This window comes from Rhinopithecus roxellana, chromosome 6 (assembly GCF_007565055.1).
Source record: "Rhinopithecus roxellana isolate Shanxi Qingling chromosome 6, ASM756505v1, whole genome shotgun sequence".
Lineage (NCBI taxonomy): Eukaryota > Metazoa > Chordata > Mammalia > Primates > Cercopithecidae > Rhinopithecus > Rhinopithecus roxellana.
The window spans coordinates 119,986,659-120,004,640 of record NC_044554.1 but is presented as its reverse complement, the minus strand read 5'-3'; the positions used below and the strand labels follow the sequence as shown (position 1 = coordinate 120,004,640).

At 38.7% G+C, this 17,982-nt stretch overlaps 1 protein-coding gene across 6 annotated transcripts in view; it reads right to left on the bottom strand.

Moving 5' to 3' along the window:
- Positions 1-13,336, bottom strand: part of STEAP2 (STEAP2 metalloreductase) — a 28,977-nt gene extending 15,641 nt beyond the window's left edge. For 3 of the 6 annotated variants that reach the window (XM_030933266.1, XM_030933262.1, XM_030933264.1), the window contains exons 1-2: positions 13,033-13,191; positions 8,497-8,668 (exon numbers count right to left, since the gene is read on the bottom strand). The gene's annotated coding sequence lies outside the window, so the exon portion shown is untranslated. Of the gene's footprint in view, positions 1-8,496; positions 8,669-13,032 lie in introns of all 6 variants that reach the window. The other 3 variants (XM_010354661.2, XM_030933265.1, XM_030933263.1) reach the window with 3 other exon arrangements.
- Between the last annotated feature and the right edge of the window lie 4,646 nt (positions 13,337-17,982).

Genomic DNA, 17,982 nt, shown 5'->3' with positions numbered 1-17,982 from the left:
TAAAAAAGGATCACTATTCTGGTTTCTCTTCATATCATATAAATCTTTCATTTTTTAAGAAAGCATCTCAATAGAAAAATTAACTGTCACAAAGGTGATGTGCTAAAGTGGAGCTTCTCAAATTTTAATGTGCACACAGATCACTTGGGAATCTCATTAAAATATAGATTCTGATTGAGTAGGTCTGGAGGGAGGTGCGATATTCTGCATTTCTAATGAAAGCAATACCAATGCTGGTCTGAGGACCCCTCTTTGAGCAGCAAGGCACTAGTGACACAGGACAGGAAAGTTCCCAAATTGGGGTTTAGCTCAGGAGGGTACTTGGCTTTGCGTGGGAAAAGCACAAGCTAGTGGTGTTAAACAGTAACGTTTACTGAAGCAGCAGTTTACAGCAGCAGCAGAGGTACTGCTCCTTACAGAGTAGGCCTACCCGGTAGGCAGTGTGCCCAGAGTAGCAGTTCAGCAGCAGCTCTGCACTCATATTTAAACCTAGTTTATTTATATGCAAATTAAGGGGTGATTTATGTAGAAATTTCTAGGATGAGGGTTGTAACTTTTGTTGGGCTGTTGCCATGGAAAGGGGTGGTAACTTCTGGGCATTGCCATGGCAATAGTAAACTGACATGGCACACTGGTGGGCATGTCTTATGGGAAGGTGCTTCTGCCCTGACCTCAGTTTGGTCCAGTGTCTGAACCTTGCCTCTGGAGTCAAGATCTGCCTCCTACCTCACTAGAGCACATGAGAAAAGGGACTGAGGTTTTCACTCAGAACTTTTTTGAAAAACACACTTGTAACAAGCATGATTACCCAGCTTCTGAGCAGATCGGAGGCAGCAAATCACAAATGCTGCCGGAGGCAGAGAGGACTGTGATACTAAGTGATGGATCACAAGACAAGAGAAGAAAGAAAAACCATTTTTTAAAAAGCCATTTAAACCAAAACTGTCCAGAGTCATTTGAGGTGGAGGTTATAAAGTTCCCTATATACTTCAGTAGCTAGTGACTTTATCATTAAATGAGAGCTAGATAAATCAGCTAACAATGAACCCTGGCACTTAAATAATATCTTAAGAAAAATAGGCATCAAAATATAACAAAAGAGTAAATACCATGGACTTCTATCATTCACTCTAGATCTTACAATGTATCATTGAAAAAAATAGCTTACCTATGGAAAAAGGGATTAGTAATATGCTTATGGTCTTAAATTATATAATATTTATGAAATCTTTTTCTTCCCCTTTGTAAGAAACATGGCGGTGCTTTGGTCAAGGACAGGCAGAGGTAAGCATCCAGAGTGAGTTTACAGCACAGGCATATAACTTCACTTGTTATCATAGCCATGTAGACATAACAGAGAAGCTCACCACCATCGCTATAACATAGGGAAAACTCATCGCTTGGCTCTAAGCCACTACTGTCGGTAAAAGGTATAATTGCCCTGCTGACACTGTACAGGCACTCTTGTGTCCAGAGAAAGAGAAAGTCAGAGCTGTCTGTCTTTGCAGATGGAGAGGGGGAGCCAGGACACAGCTTGGTTTGCCCATGCCCAGAGAGAGAAATAGAAATAGTTAAGGTGCTGACTCCAAAGGCAAGGGAAAGCAGGCCCCACAGCTGTGTGTGGGAGCCACCAGACTAAGCAGCTGAGACAGGATGGACAGTGTGAGAAAGTTGTTGATGAGAGTTGCTGTTGAATAAAATCATCTTTCACCTGCCTACAGCTGTCTGAGCATGCTTTCTGCTCATCCACCCACGCCCTTTGGACCTCAACATGACGCCGTTTTATTTGTTGGCTGCATAAACTATGATGCAGTTATTCTTCCTGGAAAAATCTCTCAAATTATTTTTTAGTTGAGAGACTAACATCTGAAATGTTCATATTTGGAATAATTTGCTCAAGAATACAAATCAGGTTGCCATGAATTCGTGTCAAAATTGGGTCTGAAAGAAAAATACTCTTCCATTCTACCCTCATTGCACAATTTCTTTTATGTTTATAGCAGATGTGGACCACTTCAGAGGATTTAATGGACTTTACAGGCACAGGTGGAATGTTTCAAAAATATGTTGGTTTACTAAATGAAATTTGAAATGACTAGAGCCAGGAAAATTCAACTTTTTACCCTAGAAATGAGTCACATCCAGTAACTCCAAATACATCAGTATGTTAAACTTTAGAAAGACAATAATTATAGTAATATTACTTAATGCTTATATAGGACATAATGTATTTCAGCTCTCTTGTGGTTTTTACGTATTAACTGATTGAATCCCCACAACCACTCTAAGAGACAGGTGCTAACACTGTCATACCCACTTTGTAGATGAGAAAACTGAGACCTGCAGAAGATAATTAATTTATCCAAGGACATAAAGACAGAAAACAGGGGTGCCAGGATTTGAACCCAGGTAGTCAGTCCAGCTAAGACATGTGTTATTCAGGTGCATGTACAGAGTTTAGGAAAGGGTATTTTCTTGGGGTTATAAGTATCAAGGTGTAACAATTATGGTTGTACTCAAATTAGTATGTTATTTGAGTACAAAAATTTGTCAAGTCTTATTTTGTGTTCTAACATGGTCATTCTTAGAGAATGTCCATGTGCTGATGAGAATTTGTATTCTGTAACCGTCGTATAAAATGTTCTGTGAATGTTTGTTAGGTCCATTTGGTCTAACGTATAGTTTAAATCCAATTTTTCTTTGGTCATTTCATTTCTTCTCAGCATTACCTAGGAGTAACCAATCCTGGGAAAGAAGAACTTTTACTATTTTTAAATCAATTACATGTTTCATTTCACACCTTTCAAGACAGACCACTCCCTTGGTGTGGTCCATGCACCCAGAAGGGCAGGTAGGAGTCAGAGGTACCAGGGTGGGAAAAAAACTAAATATCCATTTGGAGATGTCACTGGCAATGTTGGGAATCAAGAGTGGTTAAAGAAACCAGAAGTAATGAAAACCATGCTCATTTCATTCAAAAGTTAATGGTAATCATGTGCATTATCTAAGGGTGAAAAAGGTTGCTAGATTCACACAAGGGAATCCGAGTTTCCTATATATCCCAGCCCGGAGTTCTTCTGAGTATATACTGTAGCATCTCCCAAAATATAAGAATTGCAAAATCTTTAAATCTAACAATCATGATGATCAAGACTTTTCCAAACAGAAACAAAAACAAAACAACAATTTTCTGCTTATTTTACAAAGCAAGTTCAAATCCCTTCTGTAAATCAGAATGTGAACAGGTAAAAATTTTAGTTTGCTGGGGGTTCCTTTATAGGTGACTAGTCATTCTTCTCTTGCTGTTTTTAGAATTCACTCTTCGTCTTTTACTTTTGACAATATGGCTATAAAGTGCTGTGGGGAAGACCTTTTTGTATTGTATCTTTTTGGAGATCTCAAGTTACCGGTATCTGGGTGTCTACATCTCTCACTAGACTTGGGAAGTTTTCATTGTTGAATAACTTCAAATGCAAATGGTTAAAATTTCCACTTAAAAGATATAGACTAGCAATAGATAAAAAATCACGACCCAACTATATGCTGGGTACAAGAAACCCATCTAACCTATAAAAACACATATAAGACTGAAAGCAAAGGGATGGAGAAAGATATTCCATGCAAATGGAAACCAAAAGTCACTATACTTATATCAAATAAAACACAGAGTTTGAGTCAAAAACAGTATAAAGAGACAATGAAGCTCATTAAATAATGATAATGGATCAATTCTAGCAAGAGGATATAACAATTCTAAACATATATACACCCAACAACAGACCACTCAGATATATTAATATAAATAAAATGTTATCAGATCTAAAAGGAGAGACAGACTCCAATACAACAACAGTTGGGGACTTCAACACCCTCTGCCAGCATCTGACAGATAATCTAGACAGAAAGTTAACAAAGAAACATTGGATTTAAACTATACGTTAGACCAAATGGACCTAACAAACATTCACGGAACATTTTATACAACGGTTACAGAATACAAATTCTCATCAGCACATGGACATTCTCCAAGAATGACCATGTTAGAACACAAAATAAGACTTGACAAATTTTTTAAAAATCAAAGTCATATCAAGTATTTCCTCAGACCACAATGGAATAAAACTAGAAGTCAATAAGATGAGGACCTTTTGAAACTGTAAAAATAAATGATTAAACAACATGCTTCTAAATGACTACGGTGGCAAAGAATAAATTAAGGAAGAAATCACAAAATTTCCCTCAACAAATACAAACAAAAATGCAACACACCAAAACCTATGAGATACAGCAAAAGCAGTGCTAAGATGGAAGTTTATAGCAATAAGCACCTACACCAAAAATCATAACAATTTCAAATAAACAACATAATGATATACCTCAAGGAACTAGAAAAGCAAAAATAAGCCAAACTCCATATTGGTAAAAGGAAAGTAATAATAAAGATCTGAGCAGAACTAGACAAATTGGGACTTAAAAAACAACACAAAGGATGGATGAAACAAAAAGTTTTGTTTTTTGAATAGATAAAATCGATAAAGCACTTGCTAGACTAACCAAGAAAAAAAGAGGAAATACTCCAATAAAAAATCAGAAATGGAAAAGGAAACATTACAATTGATACCACAGAAATACATAAGATCGTGAGAAGTTATTATGAACAACTACACACCAACAAACTGGAAAACCTAGAGGAAATGGATAAATTGCTACACACATACAACCTACCAAGATTGAAATGGGTAGAAACAGAAAACTTGGACAGACCAATAACAAAAAAGTTGTGGCAGTAATTTAAAAACTACCAATAAAGAAAAGTCCAGGGCCACATGGCTTCACTGTCAAATTCTACCAAACTTTCAAAACAGACCTAACACCAATTCTCTTCAAACTATTCTGAAACATTGAACAGGAGGGAATTCTGCCTAACTCATTCTATGAGATCAGCATTAGCTTCATACCAAATGCAAACAAGCCTCAACCAAAAAGAAAACTACATACTAATATTCCTGATGAGCACAAATACAAAAATTCTCAATAAAATACTAGCAAACCAAGGGCCAGACATGATGGCTCATGCCTGTAATCCCAGAACTTTGGGAGGCCAATGCAGGAGGATCAATTGAAGCTAGGAGTTTAAGCCCAGCCTGGGCAACATAATGAGACCCTCATCTCTACAAAAAATTTAAAAATTAGCTAGGCATGGTGGCACACACCTGAAGTCCTAGCTACTCGGGAGCTGAGGCAGGAGAATCACTTGAGCCTAGAAGTTGAAGGCTGCAGTGATTTATGATTACATAACCACACTCCCTCCTGGGCAACAGAGCAAGACCCTGTCTCCTAAAAAGTGTGTGTGTGTGTGTGTCTGTAGAAGCAAACCAAATCTAACAACTCATAAAAAAAACACATCATGATCAAAGGGGATTTATTACAGGGACACATCCCAGGGATACAAGGATGGTTCAACATATGCAAATCAATAACTGTGATACATCACCTAAAGAAAATGAAGGACAATAACTATATGATCATCTCAATAGATGCAGAAAAAACATTTGAGAAAATTTAGCATCCCCTCATGATAAAACTTTCAACAAACTAGGCATAGAAAAAATATGCTTCAACATAATAAGGGTTTATATGATCTATATAATAATAATAATAGCTATCATTATTTTGAAATAGGGAAAAGCTCAAAGCCTTTCCCCTATGAACAGAAATAAGACAAGGATGCCACTTTCAACACTTCTAATCAACATCGTATTGGAAGTCCTAGCCAGAGCAACCAGGAAAGAGAAAGAATAAAAGGTACCCAAATTGGAAAACAGGAAGGTCAAATTGTCCCTCTTTGCTGATGATATGATCTTAGATCTAGATACACCTAAAGATTTCACAAAAAAAACTCTTAGATCTGATAAATAAATTCAATAAAGTTGCAGGATACAAAATCGACACACAAAAATCGGTACCATTTCTATACACCAACAAGGAACTTGCTGAAAAAGACACCAAGAAGGCAATCCCATTTACGATAGCTATTAAAAACAAAAAACAAACAAACAAAAAAAAAACTAGGAATATATTTAACCAAGGAGGAGAAAGTTTGCTACATGGAAAACTACAAAGCACTGTAGAAAGAAATTAAAGATGATATAAACAAATGGAAAAACATTCCATGCTTATGGAATGAATTAATATCATTAAAATGGCCATACTGCCAAAAGCAATATACAGATTCAATGCAATCCCTATCAAAATACCAATGTCATTTTTCATAGAATTAGAAAAAGCAATCCTAAAATTCATATGAACCAAAAAATATCCTGAATAGCTACAGCAATCCCAAGCAAAAAGAACAAAGCTGAAGGCATCACACTACCTGACTTCAAAATGCATTACAAGGCAATAGTAACCGAAAAAACATGGTACCGGTATAAAAACAGACACACAGACCAATGAATGCAACAGATTAAGAGAATCCACACAAAAAAAATCCACACATTTACAGCCAACTGATTGTCAACAAAGGCACCAGGAATACACACTGGGGAAAGGATATCCTCTTCAAATACATGGTACTTGGAGAACTGGATATCTGTATGCAGAAGAATAAAACTGGACTCCTGTCCCTCACCATATACAAAAATCAACTCAAGGTCAGCTAAAGACTTAAACATAGGACCCAAAACTATATAATTTCAACATAAAAACATTGGAGAAATATTTGAAGACACTGGTCTAGGCAAAGATTTTATGGCTAGGACCTCAAAAGCACAGCAACAACAACAACAACAAAATAGACAAATGGGACTATATTAAACTAAAAGACTTCTGTGCAGCAAAGGAAACAATCAACAGAGTGAAGAGACAACCTACTGAATAGGAGAAAATATTTTCAAACTATTAATCTGACAAGGGACTAATACCCAGAATATACAATGAACTAAAAAAACTCAACAATAAAAAACAAATAATCCCATAAACATGGGTAAAGGTCATGAATAGACATTTTTCTGAAGAAGACAAACAAATGGTCAATAGGTATATGAAAAAATACTCAGCATCACTAATCACCAGGGAAATGCATATCAAAACCACAATGAGATTTCAATTTATCCCAGTTAGAACTGCTATTATTAAAAGACAAAAACAACAGATGCTGACAAGGATTCAGAGAAAAGGGAACCTTTATACGCTGTTGGTGGAAATGTAAATTAGTACCGCCACTATGGACAACAGTATGGGGGTTGTTTCTCAAAAGACTAAAAATAGAACTACCATAAAATCCTGTAATCTCACTACTGGGTATTATCCACAGGAAAAGAAATTAGTATATCAAAGAGATACCCGTCCTCATGTGTGTGTGTGTGTGTGTGTGTGTTTTTTTTTTTTTTTGCGCACTATTCACACTAGCAAAGATATGGAATCAATCTACATGTCCATCAACAAAAGGATAAAGAAAATGTGGTATGTATACACAATGAAATATTATTCAGCCTTAAAAAAATGAAATCATGTCATTTGCAGCAACATGGATAGGAGTGGAGGCCATTATGTTAAGTGAAATAACCCAGGCACAGAAAGGCAAATATCACATGTTTTCACTCATGTGTGGGAGCTAAAAAAGTGGATCCCATGGAGGTAAAGATTAGCATAAGAGATATCAGATGCTGGAAGGATGTGTTGATGGGAGGAGGGGATGAAGAGATGTTGGTTCATGGATACAAATGTACAGTTAGAAGAAATAAGCTCTAATGTTCAATAGCAAAGCAGGTTGCCTATAGTTAGTAACAATGTACTGTGTATTTCAAAGTGGCCAGAAGAGATGACTTGAAATGTTCTTAACACATAGATATGGTAAGTACTCAAGGTGATGAATTCCCCCCAAACCCCAACCAGATCATTACACATTGTATGGATATAACAAATACTCATGTGTACCCCATAAATATGTAACATGTATCAATTTGTTTTAAAAGTTAGTGTAAGCAGGCTTCTTCAAGAAATAAATCCTACTTCCCTCAATGTTCTGAAAGCCCTACTGGCCAGTGAGTGTGACCTGAATATTGCTGACCTGGCTTGGCACTATGCTTATGGCAGTGAGGCAGAGTCACACTGTTTTGGCACATGGAGAAGCAGAACTGCAGTCTCAGAGTTGCTTCTGAATGTAGCTACTGAAGCAGTGTTTCTCAACCCTAAGTGCATGCTCTAATGATCTGGGGAGTTTTAAAACACAGTGATCACAGGTCACCCCCACCACCCAGTTTTCATTTAATTGGTCTGGGGTTCACCCTGAGCCACAGCATTTTTTAAAAAAGATTAGCAGATGTTTTATTACGCAATCAAGATTGAAAATCACTCTACTAAAAGATTCAGAATTCAATCTAATACTTTCATCATTTGGCGATAGTAGATGTGGCTTTTTGACCTTCACTTATGTTAATTTTTATGTTTGTAGTAATGAAAAATTACACTTGCGAAAGAGTAGCAAGCAGTTACCTTTGAATATAGGACGCTGAATAACACGCATGCAGTTCTTTCCCCTTTTCCACTCAAGGAGGAGCAGTATCAGAAGGTCCACTCACTATTTTGCAATTTCCTCTCTTCACTTTCTGGGAAGCGCAATGCCATTCCTTAAAATGCGTCACTCCTTGCACAGCACACTTTGTTCCTGTTGTTTCATAATATTCAAAATTCAGAATGTTTCTATGACTGTATCTCTTCTTTCTGTTCTATAAGGGGATCCCCTCCCCGGTTCTCCAGACATCACGATCCTGCTGACCTGAGCAGACCAGTGTTTCCAAGGGAACGACTCACTAGAAAGGCACTTGTCAAACTTTAATGCAAATATTATCACCTGGGGATCTTTTTAAAATGCACATTCAGATTCTCTAGGTCTAGAGGGAGGTTAGACATTCTGCATTTCTCACAAGCTCCCAGGTGATGCCCATAGTGTCTCTACCTTTTCTTTTGATGTTATTCATAAGGAATCCAAATTAAATAACTGATAAAACTATGTCATTTATAGGCTTGGTGTGGTGGCTTACGTCTGTACTCCCAGCAGTTTGGGAGGCCAAGGCAGGTGGATCACTTGAGGTCAGGAGTTCGAGATCAGACTGGCCAACATGATGAAACCCCGTCTTTACTAAAAATGCACAAAAATTAGCCAGCGGTGGTGGCAGGTACCTGTAATCCCAGCTACTTGGGAGGCTGAGGAAGGAGAATCGCTTGAACCAGGGAAGCAGAGGTTGCAGTGAGCTGAGATCGCACCACTGGACTCCAGCCCGGGCAACAGAGTGAAACTCAGCCTCAAAACAAAAACAAAAACAAAAACAAAAAACAACTATGTCATTTATAGAAAGTTGTGTTTTCATGGTGTAGGGGTGAAAGAGCAGGCCTAAGCTTCTGCAATCACTTTGATCCTCTGAGTCTCGATTTCCTTCGTTAAACGGCAAACAAATAGGTTATACTTGACTCTGGTGGTAGTTTCCAACACTAAATAAGTCTTGAAGCTGTGTGATAATGGTAATATCACCACCCTATAGTTAGCACTTCAACTTCGGGAGCTCAATCTAAAAGTGTGTGTCAAGGACATAGTTTTTTTGAATGGGCATTTGACTTGCTGTACACATTTAATACTTGAGAATGTATTATTATGATAGGGAATTCAGTTACACTCAGCTAGACAGCCTCTTAAGATTTTCAGTTTAGAAGGATTTCCTGAACATTCCTGAAGCTGAATGGCAGCTGTTGTGCTATGTTAATTTTGAAAAATAGAACCTAATTTGTTTCACACATAAATAGGGCATTTATTATTGGATGACAGCAACTCTGAAAGGGCTGTCCACAGAGGTTTTGATGATATTTCACAACCTGCTGATTTGGAGAGGCTATCAAGAAAACATAACTCTCCAGGGTCATGAGATGGGGTGGTGTAACCTTCACTTTGTGAGCCCACATCTGAACATCTCTTCTTCATCATCTCTCCTGCAAACACCCAGCTCCTTTGAAGCTCATGGTACTTCATCATACCCTCTCCCTGTCCTTAATGCTATCCTCACTGCTGTCCTCTACTGATTTCTAGTTTATTCCTTATGACTGCAGACTCTGGCTCCCAGTATACACCAATAACTATCATGTTTTTCCTGGACTTTATCATTCAAGTGGATGAACCATTCAACTTCAGGGGCTCTTATTTCCTTGACTTATTCATTGGAGGTAATGAATTTTTGCCTCTACCCCACCTCAGTCATTCACTTCCTGAAATCTCCAAGCACTATCTCCAGGACTTCCAATAATCTTAGTTTAAATATCCACACTGATAATTCTAGACAGCAAAAGAAATCTGATCTGTTGACCTTGACCTCTCTAATTGCTTAATACCCTGCACTCTCCATCAGCCTGCTCTGGTTTTTCTTTAAAAAGAGACTAGATTTATAGTCACTCCCTTGAAAAGATCCTCAACTCTCTCACTCTCCATCATCTCTGCTTGGCAAAACTCTAGTCCTGGAAGAACCCAGCTATCCATTTTCTCTGTATCTGTATCCACGTTGGTGAAGGTTGTTGGGGAAAAACCAGTAAACTGAGCTCATTAGTTTCACCTTAAATTAACAATCACCAACTTTACCTATCAAAGACCAATCTATCCACTTACATCCTGGAGAGCCTCCCTTTTTTGCCTCCCTAGGGGATATGGTTATGACGTCTTTCTGTGACATCTCAAACTTCACAGGTTCAAACCTGAACTTTTCCCACCCAGACCTGGTCCCATTTGCCTGGAAATGTGTAAATGCCACCATTACCCACCAGTTGCTCCAATCAGAAAATTGTGAGTCATTCTTGAGTCCTTGCTGTCTCTCAGTTTTGACATAAAATCCTGCACCAACTCTTGTTCTCCGATATATTTCATAAATCCCTCTCCACCAATACCAGGCTAGTTCAGGTTTCTATCATCTCACCTGAACTCTGCAAACATTTCCTAATGGGTCAGCCTACTTTCTCTTTGGATCCTTTCCAAACCATCTCCACAGCAGCTAAGATCACCTTAAAATGTAAATCATCATAAAAAGTCTCTCCTTAAAATCAGTGCTCCTTGTACTTAGGACTACAGCCACCTTCCTAACTCATAAAAGGTCCTGAATGAGTTTGCCCCCGCTTCCCCTCTCTAACCTTATCTGTATTGTTCACCCACAGCATCCTCTTCTAGAAGGAGAAAAGAACAACCACTTTATGTACCTTGGGAACTTTTCATATACTGTTCCATCTCTATAGCAGAATAATTCACTCAGCCCTTGTTAAATTTATTTTGTAATATTTTATATAATTGTTTCTTTTCTGTTTACTATTTCTCTCATTGAACAATAAGCTGCATGAGGGAAGAACCATGTTTGTCTTGTCTGTGATCACTGCCTCCACATTGTCTGGCAGTGTAACTTAGGATGCCATAAAAATTCTTTGTTATGTAATGCATCAAAAAAATTCAGGACAAAAAGTGAATAATTCTCTAGATCAGACTTCTCTTTTTGTTGAAAAGACATGTGGGCCCTGAAGGGGTAGGTGATTTATCAATGTTATTGTTATGTTAAAGTCTCAGTTACCTCAATGTCCTGGTTTCTGGCCCAGCAGGAATAAATACATCTCCTGATGTCCTATGTCCTCTATCACACCTGCAGTCTTACTCTTTCGCATTTTTGGTGTATCCTCTTTCTCACTTTTCTAACTCATTTACAATCCTTTCTTTAAAAATTTGTCTTCACCTGTCCTGTTTTTTTTCAGTATTAAAATACAACTATGCTCATTCACCACATTTTCCATAGCACCAGTACAATAAAAAGTGACTTGGATAAAGCTTTTCATTTCTTTACTGCAAATTTGCTCAAGTTATCATTCTCAACATTGTCTCATTTCCCCATATCCTGACAGAGTGACTAGCTAAGAGGCAGAAAGTGCAGCCATCCCAATGGCAGCATATACAGTTCCTCTTATGTTTCTAAACATCCTGCAAATTATTTAGGACGGGTGTTTTGTTTTGTTTTTCCATTAAATAGCCTCAAGCTTTGAAGCAACCGAGAGAGAATCGGAGTAAAAAAAGTTATAGGGTTAAAGAAAGAAAAAATAAACAGAGATCAATAAAATGAAGAAATAATCAAGTGGAGAAAAGGAAGGATGAGGAGGTGCTTTAGAAAACAAAAAGGGTTCCAAACAGCGGGGCTGTTAAAAGGACTAGAATCTAAGTCAGGAGGTTGGGGGTGGGGGTGGGGCAGGAGTCTGAATTCTGTTTCTCCTATAGTGATGAGCGACAATTAACTATGGCCTGGACTGTCTTTCCATCTAAAAAACTAACTGCCCGAGGAGTAAAAACTGACACCAATCCTTCTCCACGGGGTGGGAGAGATAATAAATGGAAATCTCCCAACAAAAATGCTCTTTATCTCTCTGCTCTATTTTAAGAGCAAGATTTTTAGGGCATAATTTTCAACAAGTTTTGTCTGAGGCTGAACACAGGGCTCAAAGATAATTTAGGACAGTCAGAGAAGAGGCCAATTACTTTCTAACAGAAATGGCCTAAACACACCACGATTACATTACTCGGAAATAAACAAAATGACTGCTAGAAATACCTGTTCGCAAGCAGCACTGCACGATCTTCCATGAAATGCCCTGCATCAACCCAAAGTAGCAGGGAGACTACCAAGCGGGCGAAAGTAATCTGCCTGTCCTTTCCTGCTGGGACCCATCCTACCTGGGACAATGTCTTCTGGCCTTTTTTCTCTTGGGCCCAACCTCTAGGACTTGCCCTTAGCTCTAGGAGACCAAGAGGAGGAGGAGGGGGAATCAGTGGAACAGACACCCTTCTCCACCCATCTCACTTTCCACCTCAAGGTGCCAGGAGATCAGGGATCCCGCAGCTCAGGGCGGACGCCCGCAGAGGGTGCGGAATCGGGGAGGATGGATGCAGCTCGTGATGCCGACTGCATCTTGACCCTCAACTCCGCCGCCGCCACCTCCTTTCGCTCTCCTCCCCGACCCGCTCACCTCCGCGCCCCCCGCGCCCTCCACGCCGGGCAGGGGCGAGCCTTGCAGCTCCCCGTGAGCGGCGCCGACTCCCCAGGGCCCACCCGGGGGCCAGGGCCTACGGACTGCACCTCCGACTGGCGGCTGCAGGGTGGCTGCGGCGGCGGTCCCGCTCCAGCTGCTTCCCCGCCTACCCAAGCTGGATCACATACAGCCAGGGAAGAGGAAGGAGGGAGGCGCGCGGAGGCCGGCTTGGCAGTGACGCGCCGCTAGGGGCTGCGCTTCTGGACAGCTCGTGGCACCGAGGGCCGGAGGAACGCCGACTGGAGTCGGGAAGAGCAGTGGAGAGCGGGGGAGGAGTCGGGGAGCTCGGAGGGGGCGGGGGTGTGTTGGGGGAGCTGGGGAGGGCCCAGAGCACCGAGGGGGAGCCAGCAGTGAGTGCACTAGGGAGCCACATACACACACGGCTCCGCAGCTTTGCGCACCCCTCTAATGGGAGCGGCTGAGTATCCGCCTGGCTCGCCTGCAAGATTCCTCCCTGGTCTTCCGGAGATTCTGAAGCAGCTCTAGAAGAGTAAAGCCCATTTTTCTACTCCGTTTCTTTTTGTAATGTGGGGTCACCTTTCCGCTCTAGAAATTGCTTTTCTGACGCGATTCCTACCCCAACTCTCGCCAAAGGGCCCTGATTCCCACCTCCCCAGTCTTAGCTTCTGACAAGCCTCCAAGAAACTGCGCTTTTTTCTTTTGTAAGTGTTCTTTTGCCCCATGTTTGCCCCACCCCAAACGTCTTGTGTCCTTGGAATAAAATGTTCCGAAATACCCTTTCATGAAAACTCCCTCGGATAGGAGGACCCTCACAGACCATGAACTGCTGAGATTATTCTGTTGACTTTGACCTTCACTCTAGCTGGTGCCCCGCGAGCTTTGGTGTGGGGGAAAGGAAGGTTAGGCCTTGAGTCAGGAGACCTGTGTTCCTGCGAAAGCCGTTTTACCTTCTGGGGCAGCTATGGCTTTGAATGTTTCAGGGAATCCCCTGAAAGTACCTTTGGCTCTGGGTTTCTGTACATTTTCTCCCTGCAGATTACCAAGTAAAAGTACCTTTTATCTTTTGTGTAGAAGTTGTCAGTAGAAGAAGCAAGAAATCTTTATTCCCAAATGTAAAATCAATTTACCAAAAATTCTGCAATTTGGGGAAATTTTTTTTCTTACATTAGTAAAGTACCATTTCAACAAATTAAGTTTAAAAATTATCCCTCTAGGTGGTTTATTAACCAGACAAACAATAACAACAACAACAACGAGAAGGAGTCTTAGATCGATCACTGGGGCACTGCACTTTCCCCTTTGTAGTCCATACACAGATTAACCTTTGCAAATGCTGCTTTGGAAATACATCCTTTGTTTGACTTGAAATGTAACCCCTCGCCTATCGCCAAATATTATTAAGGTTTAAAGTTTAGACAGAAGCTCAGGTTTTAACGATGTGTCAGAGTGTGGAACCATCGACAGCTGGTAGAATACTTTCCATTTTGGTTACTGGAAACAAGTCATTAAATCTAATATCAATTTTAATAATTTCGCTTCAACAAAACTGTCAAATAATGAGATTCATGGAGTTTTTTCTAGTAGTTCTTCTGGAGAACTTGTAGAGAAAATTCATGAATCTTAGCAGTTAACGAAAAGTATATAGGTTTTCCATATATTTTAAAAAGCCATAGAATTATATAACTTCCCCACGGGGTTATTAAAACAAATTGCACGTTCTAACTTCTACAGCCATAAATTATAGTGTAAAACATGTAGGTAAGCCATATTTTAAAAATATTTTTAAAAGCTGTCTTAACATGGGCTTTGACTATTGAGAAAATAAAGTAATGTGAAATCCCTTTTCCCAAATGAGAATCAGTGAGTCAACAATTTGCAGTTTCCAGAAGGGATATCTCTTTTTCATGCTTGAACTACTAAAATAAGCAAATATCTTTGATTGAAAATCTAATGTTACCAAATGTCTTCCAGAAGACTGTTGGTGTTAATGCAAAGCACGATTCCTTTAACTTCCATGGTAACTAATTTTGTCATTGTTTTTCAGTTGGAGATGCAGAGTATGAAAATGATTTTGCAAGACTTTTCCAGGTCATGAGGTGCTCTCTGAGAAATCTCTTCTGTTCCCTAAAGTAGTAAGTGACTCAACTGAAGCGAAGCAATAATTATTAAACGGATCTCTAGTGGCCTAGAGGCATTAACACATTTTTTTTTTCCTTTGAAGTTATTATGCAACTGAATGACTTTAGAGTGGTAGTTCTCCAAATGTGTGACTTTAGGCACTAGTTTGCCTAAATGCTGCTCTAGGAACTCATTCACTATAAAAATATTTTTTGAGCCACTTCTATATGCCCTGGCTGGCACTCTAGGAACAGTGGTGAAGAAGACAGATATATTTACCTGTCCTGATAGAAGTTACAGTTTGGTGAAAACGATAAATTAGTAACAAGTGCAAAAAAGATTTATACAGATTTATTTACACAAAATAAATGTAAGTCGTGATGTAAATAGATTTTGAGATAAACAATAAGAGGAATCTCATTTTAGAGATCCACAATGTATGTTAATAAAGGCTCTGAAAATTCCTATAGTAAAAACATTTAACTTAACCTATTCCCCAAAACCCCAACTTTGTTTTGAACAAATTTGTTTGTAAGCAGCGCTTATAATAAAATAGAATAATTTTTGTGAAATGTTGGTTTGTTTTGAAACCAAAGAATTTAATAAACATAAAATTCTGTTAACATCCCCTTACATTTATTTGTCAATGTACATTCATATACTTCAATAGATTTATACATATAAATACAATCTGTTTGAAATAGACTGTGTTTGCACATGTTTATAGCAGCACAATTCACAATTGCAAAAAATATGGAACCAGCCTAAATGCCCATCAACCGAGTGGATAAAGACAATGTAGTATATATACACCACAGAATGCTACTCAGCCATAAAAAGGAATGAAATAATGGCATTCTCAGCAACCTGGATGGAATTGGAGAAGATTATTCTAAGTGAAGTAACTCAGAATGGAAAACCAAACATCATATGTTCTCATTCATAAGCTGGAGCTAAGCTATGAGGATGCAAAGGCATCAGAATGGTATAATGGAGTTTGGAGACTCAGGGGGAAGTGGGGTGAGGGGTAAAATACTACATATTGAGTATAGTGTACACTACTCTGGTGATGGGTACACCAAAATATCAGAAATTACTAGAAAAGAATTTGTCCATGTAACAAAAAACCACGTGTTCCCCAGAAACTATTAAAATAAAAAATGAATTGTTTAAGTATGACAAAAAAATGAAATACACTGTCTTTGAACACAAAATGATACAGAAGGATTTATAAATCTATTAAAATGCCTGAATGTACATCTGTACAAAACACATATTTATAATTAACATTATTTCATGAACTTATTTCCAGAGATCAACCTGGTCTAAAGTCTTATAATTCTTAATGGCCATATAATTTATATATTGGTATAGACTAGTTTTCTTTTTCTTTTCTTTTCTTTCTTTCTTTCTTTCTTTCTTTCTTTCTTTCTTTCTTTCTTTCTTTCTTTCTTTCTTTCTTTCTTTCTTTCTTTCTTTTTGAGACAGGGTCTGAATCTGTAATCTAAGCTAGAGTGCAGTGGCATGATCAAGGCTCACTGCAGCCTCAACCTCTTGAGCTCAAGTGGTTCTCCTGCCTCAGCCTCCCAGAAGCTGGACTACGGGCACACGCCACCATACCTGGCTAATTATTTATTACTTGTAGAGAGGGGATCTCCCTACGTTGCCCAGGCTGATCTTAAACTCCTAGGCTCAAGTGATCGTCCCACATCACCCATCCCCCTCACAAAGTGCTGGGATTACATGTGTGAGCCACTGTGTTTGACCTAGATTAGTTTTCTGAACCCTAAATTTTAGGAAAGTACATTTTCTGATTCTTTAACTATTATAAGTAACACCACTTTAACCTCCTTGAACAAATTACTCTTTGGGGTAATAAGTGATGGGAATATTTTCTTGGGATATATTTTTAAATGTGGGTTTCTTTAATTAAAAGAAATTTTATTTTTCTGTTTACATAGTCTCATATTTCTTTCCATAACAATTGAAAAATCATATATAAAAATATGGATGTACTTTTATCTTTTACATTCAGTCTCTCATTGGCACTGAATTTTATTATTTGTATTTGTTTAAGTTGATTAAGGAAGCTTTAAAATGTGTATAATTTCAATATATCCCTAGGAAATAGCAAAAATACCTGACTGGATAGCTTCGGTCATAAATCCATAAAGGATGTCAAAGCTATTTCCCTCCCAATGTACCTCTCTGCGAATTCTTCTAAACTAATTTTGTGGTAATTTAAAAAATTTATCTAAAGTTAAAGGAATTTTCAGAAAATTTCAGCTATAAGCATTGGCTCTAGATCTGCAGTTGGTATAGACCTGCAAAGTTGACTGACAACCAGTGTAAGAAAGAGGAACCACAATTTGAATAGGGGCTCGGTGTAAGGATAGCTGTGTTTGGGGGATCCCTGTAGGAAGGGAAAACTTTTCAGGCATTTAAAAGAATATATCGTGGCAGACTATCAGCAGGGCTTTGGATTTCTTCATAGCTTTGAAGTTAGCAAGAAAAAATGGAGACAGTCAATCTGACCCATGTGCTTCCAGCATTTGATGACCTGGGCTGAATTCATGGATATTGCCAGCTATAGATTTTAAAATTATAGAGTTTTTCTGATGATAATCAGACTCTCCTTAAATGTAAACATATAATCATGTCCTAGTGTCAAAACATGTCTTCATATTGATTTTTAAATCTTCAAACACTGGTCAAGCCCATTCCCTCACTCAAAGAGCACTCAGCTCCTTCTGTCTGTTGCTAAGGATTTAGTCTATGCATAGAACAGTGTTTACATTGTAGGTATTC